The sequence below is a fragment of the Berghia stephanieae genome, chromosome 2 (assembly GCF_034508935.2).
Source record: "Berghia stephanieae isolate SIO BIC M18660-M18661 chromosome 2, UCSD_Bste_1.3, whole genome shotgun sequence".
NCBI classification, from domain to species: Eukaryota; Metazoa; Mollusca; class Gastropoda; order Nudibranchia; family Aeolidiidae; genus Berghia; species Berghia stephanieae.
The window spans coordinates 20,820,913-20,828,404 of NC_088361.1; positions in this window are offsets into that span (position 1 = coordinate 20,820,913).

The following is a 7,492-nucleotide window of genomic DNA, read 5'->3' on the forward strand; positions in this document are numbered from 1 at the left end:
CTCTCTCTCTCTCTCTCTCTCTCTCTCTCTCTCTCTCTCTATATATATATATATATATATATATATATATATAAATATATATATATATATATATATATATATATATATATATATATATATATATATATATATATCCATCTATCTCGACATGTTACATTATCATAGCTATTGCTACATATGGCGTGAAAACCTTGGACGGTTATTGATGTTCTGATAAATGCTCACAATATCCGCAAGCCGGAAATAACGTACTGACACACAAAACTACGAGCAACCTTGAACGTTAAAAGTCTGATTGATATAATTTAGTGATAACTTTTTACCAAAATGGCTGCCTTTATACAATAATAATTCAGCTTCACAGGTGGACAAGGCTATTGTGTTTTGTTTCTTTGATTTTCAGAAGTTCAGAGGTCCCTCATTTGTCAATTGAAATCCATATCCAGAGACACTTTTTCGGTCTTCTGAGTTGACACAATCTGAGTCGCAAAAGCCAGATAATCTGAGAGGTTTCTCTGACTTCCTGAGAATCAGCTGTCTGTCAACTGTCGCTTTTATGTAGCGTATGGTATGTTTGGCCATAGTCATGTGGCGAGCATTTGGTTTGGACATGTGCTGTGACAGCATGGTAACTACAAAGCCTAGGTCCGGTCTCGTGCATGTCATCACGTAAATTAGTCCACCCACTATTTCTTTGTACAGTTTTGCATTAGTTTCCTCTGCGGGCTCATTTTCAAATGTATTGATATTCATATCGCAGAGGGTGTGCTTTGGTTTACAGTTTTGCATTTCAAATCTGCAAAGTAACTTGTTTAAGTATTTTGTCTGGTGCATTGTGATACTATCATTGTTATTACTAAAGTCTATGCCTAGGAAGTTTGAGATTTTACCGAAGTCTTTCATGTTGAACTTTTTATTTAGTTTCATTTTGATGTCAGCCATGACACTGTCTGAACTTGACATCAAAAGAATGTCGTCAACGTAACATAAAATTACCGTTACATTATTACTTGAATGTTTTTAAACGTGTAAAACCAGTAAAGAAAAGTGTACAGATGTGGAACGGAAGTGTGTGTGAAGATTTGCGTGGTTGTTTTGAATGCACTGACTGGAATGTTTTTATCGAATCATGTGATGTGGATGAGCTGAATGACTGTGTTAGTGAGTATCTAAAATTTTGTGAACAGCTAGTGTGTTGTAAAAAAGAAATAAAATATTATCCTAACAACAAGCCTTGGATAACAAAAGATCTAAAACTTTTATTGAACCAAAAGAAAACTCTCTTTACTAGTGGAAACAAAAAAGATCTGAAAACAAAACAAAAAGAGATAAAGAGAGTAATATCTAGTTGTAGAGACAAGTACAAAAATAAAATTGAAAAATGCTATCCTTCTGGGGACATACGGGACACGTGGCGGGGGCTTAAAACTGCTGTTAACTATAATCCAAAGCCCACGGTTATATCAGAAGATATCGAAATTGAAACTCTAAATAAATTTTATTCACGTTTCGACACAGCAAACAAATTGAATATTGAAAATGAAAAACATAAATTAGACAGGGCTTTGGAAGATGAAATGACTATTTAGGTCAGTGAAGAAGAAACGAGATTCGTATTTTCGAAACTAAACGAGAGGAAGGCTGCTGGGCCGGATGGATTGAAAGGAAAATTATTAAAAGAATGTGCCCATCAGCTTTCCCCCATTTATACACATATTTTTATCTTGTCCCTCCAATGCGTTTCGATCCCTGAAATTTGGAAAACTTCAAAAATTATTCCTGTTCCAAAAAAAAAAGAAACATCTATGAACGATCTCAGACCTGTTGCACTGACTTCAATAGTCGTGAAATCTTTAGAAAAACTTGTTCTTGTTAAAATTAGGAACCAGTTTATGTCATTGAGTGATAGTCATCAATTTGCTTACAAACCAGTACGTGGCGTAGAGGATGCCATTTTGCTGTTTACAACAACATCTACAGGCATCTAGATCACGCTAAGAGCTATTGCAGATTGTTTTTTGCAGATTTTTCTTCAGCGTTCAATACCATGCAACCTCGGTTGGTTGTTCAAAAATTGACTAGTCTGAATCTAAACAAGTATATAATTGCTTGGGTGCTCGAATTTCTTACGGAGAGAGAACAATATGTTCAATTAGGACAAAACATATCTTCCTGTATAACTACAAATACTGGTGCTCCTCAAGATTGTGTATTGTCCCCTGTATTATTCACAATATACACGAATGACTGTAGAAGCCAAAACCTGAGTGTACCTTTAATAAAGTTTGCAGATGACACCGCTCTTCAAGGCCTCATAACAAATGGCAACGAAGTGGCTTATAGGCAAGAAATTGATAGATTTGTGTCTTGGTGTGATGCCCACCACCTAGAGCTTAACATAAGCAAGACAAAGGAGCTAGTGATTGACTTTAGGAGAGTGAAGGAACCGATAGAACCGTTAAAATTAAAGGACCAATTCGTCCAGCGAGTTCCTCACTACAAATACCTTGGTGTAACGATTGACAGGCTCAAGTGGGATGAACACTTAGGCATAAGATGTGCAGACGTACATATTTTTTATCAAAACTCTCTCAGTTTAGAATAGATAAAACCCTCTGCACATTATTTTGTAGAGCAGTAATCGAAAGTGTTTTGTCATTTTGTATAACAGCTTGGGGAGGTAATTGCTTAGCAGTGGAAAGGAACAAAATAAATTCAAATATTAAAAAATCCATTAAACGCTATATAAATGGTGTCGACGATGTAGATCTTTTATACGAGAAATTTTGTATAAATAAAATATCTAAAATAATAAATGACCAGTATCATCCACTAAGACCATCAGTTATTATGTCAGAAAGAAGTGGTCGCCCTTTCTCTATTTCAACGAAAACAGAGAGACACCGAAAATCTTTTCTGCCGTCTATTATTAGGCTTTATAACAACAAGCAACAATCATTTTGTATAATTATTTCGGATTTTTACTTTTAAAAAATGTAAATATTAATTTATTTATTAATTTCTTTGTTTTGCAATATTTTCAATTTTCAATTTATAGTGACAGTTTTAACTATTTTACAGTGTTGAAATTATTCATATTATAAAGCGCAGCTCTGGTTATGGAGCTGCTCCATACATCCTATTTCCATTGTATTTTTATCTTATTGTGTAAATTATAACACGTCTGTATAAAAAATTTCCTTTTTGGGATGCAATAAAGTATTATTATTATTATTATTATTATTATTATTATTATTATTATTATTATTATTATTATTATTATTATTATTATTATTATTATTATTATTATTATATCATTATTATTATTATTATTATTATTATTATTATTATTATTATTATTATTATTATTATTATTATTATTATTATTATTATTATTATTATTATTATTATTATTATTATTATTATTTTTATTATTATTATTATTATTATTATTATTATTATTATTATTATTATTATTATTATTAATATTATTATTATTATTATTATTATTATATATTTATTATTATTATTATTATTATTATTATTATTATTATTATTATTATTATTATTATTATTATTATTATTATTATTATTATTATTATTATTATTATTATTATTACTTTGTCAAACCCAATGAAGACACCTATTTCGTTTCTATTGCCTAATTTCCTGGGATTTTGTGTAAGAGCAAAACATTTAGTCCCAAAAGATTGCATAGTTGAAATATTTGGTTGTTTCCCTGTAAATAATTGGTAAGGGTGCATTTTATTCTTTGAATATAACACCTATTTCTGGTGTAAGCAGCAGACATTGTGGCGTATGTCCATATATATTTGTTTAATTTTAACTCCAAAAGCAAACAGCAAGATATACCAAAAAGAGTTCGCCAAACGCGTTCCATTGTACCATTCTGGTGTGGCGAATGTGGGAGAGGAAGAGAAAGAGAAAGAGAAAGAGAGACAAATTTACTTGCGCTATATATACGCTATATTCAATAAAGGTACTCAAATCACTTTCTAAGGGTCCTTGGCCAACATAAAAACATGTTAGACGAGACATGACTGTTAAGCGATATTGCAATTGTTTCCCGACAGACACGACGCTGTAAACAGCGAGGTACTCATTTTAACAGTGAACAAGGTGAGAGAATGCGAGTAAAGAGCCTTTTCCAAGGACTCAATTATGCGCCACTCAGAGCGGGACTCGAATCCAGTACCGTCCAATCCAAAGGCGAGTGTCATTTCATGCATAGCCGCACAAAAAGTGATGAGAGAATAGATTCATATGTATTGAAGGAGGAGAGAGCGGATGGAGTGAGTCAATTTCTTGGATATTTACGGAAGGAACCAAATTGACGTCACTCATCTCATTGTTATTTTTTTTAGACACCCATTTCTATGATTAGTTCTCATTAAAATATATCCGACTACAACGTTCAATGTTCCATGTAGATTTTTGGGCTGGAGTGATATTTCTGGCTGGCGGACTTTGTGAGTATTTTAATTTAACACAGAACATCAATAGAAGGAATTAATTTGACGTTAGTCAACCCGTTGTTATTGCTTTTAGACAGCCATTTTTAAAATTAACTTATCACTAAGTTATATCAATCAGACTATGAACGTTCGAGTTTGCAGTTGTGTGTGTTAATATGTTACACCCCGATGGAGATGTCGTGAGTATTTTTCCAATACGCATAACATCAATACATGAACTGGCATATTATTATATCATTACATTGAAAATTATGAAAACTATTTTTTATTTTGTATGAAATCCTTTATAAATTTTACGATGATCAAGAACGAAACTTTTGCCATCTACCTCTTCCTGGCGCAACATTTATAAAAATATTATTTTAAAGAATTAATAACACAGCATTTATTTGGCGCAATATCAACGTGCTCAAAGCGCTTTACAAGGGGTCCCAAGGCAAAAGCAATATTACACTTGAAAGACGAAACATGACGCCTGTCAGGCGATGTAACATTTTTTCCAAACAAAGACAACGAACGGCCATGTACTCATTTTACACCTGAGTACGGTGAGAGAATGTGAGTAAAGAGCCTTTTCCAAGGACTCAACTCTGCTCCACTCAAAGCGGGTCTCGAAACCTGAACCTTCCGATCCGAAAGCGAGAGTCATACCACTTGATCCATCACAAAACAGGGAGGGGCACTGTTCTGTCTGCCACATAGCCTCAATATTATTTAAAATTTATTTCTAATTTCATCAAGTTTTGGAGTAAAAACATAGCTCTTGGTATCAAATCTATTGTAAATGCGACGCTGATCACGAATTTGACGTCAAAACAGCGAAAATCCGAAAAAAAAATTACCAATTTTTTATACTGCCACGCCCCCGATCGCCGATCGCCTCGAAAAATATTAAGCAAGGCGGGCTTTGCGAGCGATCGACCGTCTCTCTGCTTATCGGCCAGGTATTTGGCCACACACATTGCGTTTTCACCCCGTTTTGCCTGATCGGCGTACGAACCAGGATCAAAACCGGGCGTATATGGGCCTTTTAGAGTTCCTTTGCCTTTGGGTTGTAAATGTGTGTTAGGTCATTAAGGTTTGCCCATTGTGAGATCTCTTTCCCTGGAGTGTCATTTTTGTTGTAACCCCATTCTGAATGGTGGCTGTTGAAGTCTCCCATGATTATGGATGGGTGATTTACTTTGTCTTTAGGGTAAGAGGTCCAGCTAAGATTTGGTGGTTTGAATACATTAGTAATTTCAGTGTCACCAAAATTAATATTGATTCTTTGTGTGCCGTTGTTTTCTGTGCTGCCTCCCAGGTCAGTGACTAGGGCTGCTGCTCTGGCATAAGTGATGATGCCATATTGCCTGTGGTGCTGTTTGTTTATTACGTGATATCCATGAATGTTGTATCGTGAGGGAGGGGCAGTGTCAACAAGATGAGTTTCCTGGAGGAGGACAATGTCAACATCAAACTTTTTGAGGATATGTGATAGGTACTCACACTTAGCCATTGATATTCCTTCTATATTCAAGGAAATTATTTTAATGCTAGTGCCTATGGTGAGACTGTTTTCAACGTTGGAGTCTAGCTCATTTGTCCTGTCAATCGGACTTCCTACGTTTGACACGCGGTCCTTTTTGTACTGGACGACGACAGAGCCAGCATGGTATCTTTTCCTATTTTTCATTTTCATTGAGTTGGAGGTGTGTGTCCAGGAGAAGGAAAAACCTTGTCTGGACGCCAGTTTGGATCATTCTTGGTCTGGCTACTCATCTTCAGCTGTTCCAGTAGGATTGGATCTAGGCTGGTATCACCTTCAGGGTCATGGCAGAGCACAAGCTCCTGTACGAGGGCAACGTGATGATCCTTCTCAGGAGATTCCGCTGCTGCAGCGTACGCACACGAACATAATTTAAATTGTCCATAATTTTATCACTAACACAATTCAGAAAATACAAATTTCCTTGCTTGTTGATCTCGAATTGGTTATCTGATTTACCCGATGAAAGAAATCCTTGTCTTTCGAAAACTGGACTATGGCCCCTCTGGAAGTTGCAGCTTTCACTGAATAAATATTCTGCCTCAATGTGGGTACATATAGTACATCCTTCAGTGTAACATTTTGACTCGTTCTATTCATATCACGAAGACTGACAAACACATCACCTTTCCCTTTGACAATGTTAGTTGTCCTCGTTCGGTCAGCCAATTCAATAATGTGTTGCAAGGTATTAAATCTTTTGTCGAATTTGCCAAATTTGTCTTTATCTTTCACGATGTGAACGGTAGCGCCACTCTCGACGAGAAACGAATTGTCAAGAGAATTGAGTGACAAGTTGCCGCAGGTGAAGACGAAATCACTTGACGACATTGGTGAAGATTGATGTTGACTACCAGTAGTTGCCTTAGCTATTACAGATTTGGCGCTTTTTAGCCGCCTGCAGAACTGAGTATCGTGTTATGTTGTTTTGCAGACATTGCAGGACCTGCTGGGTCTAGTAGTTGTAGACGTAGAAGGCGTATTTCTTTTTTTTTGCAAAAAGTAGTGAGTTAACTTTGCAGATATCACACCACCTACTGTGGATATTAGTCCCTTTCTTGTTGAATTTAGAGTGAGAGTACTGAGAGTGAGAGTGCGATACATTCATCGCTGACGAGCGGTTAGGTCGGTATTGCTGGTTTTCAGTGTCCTCATAATTTCTTAAAGCGACTTTAAACTCAGCAAATGTTAGAGATGGATCTTTTTGTGTGATAGCCGCAGTGAATGAACTGTAGCTGCTGGGCTATCCTTCGATCACCATGGCTATCGCTGATGGTTTCTTTTGTGTCACGAAAGGACTAAGCGGCCGACTCCGTGGGAATAATGTAATCAGTAACTGATTCCTTGTCCCCTTTAACTAATGAGGTGAGCTCAGTGTATAGAGTAATGTCTCGTGGCTTACCTTTTGGCCAGTATTGCTGTCTCAACATTTTTAGAGCTTTTCTTCCGTCGTCTCTCGCATCTCTGA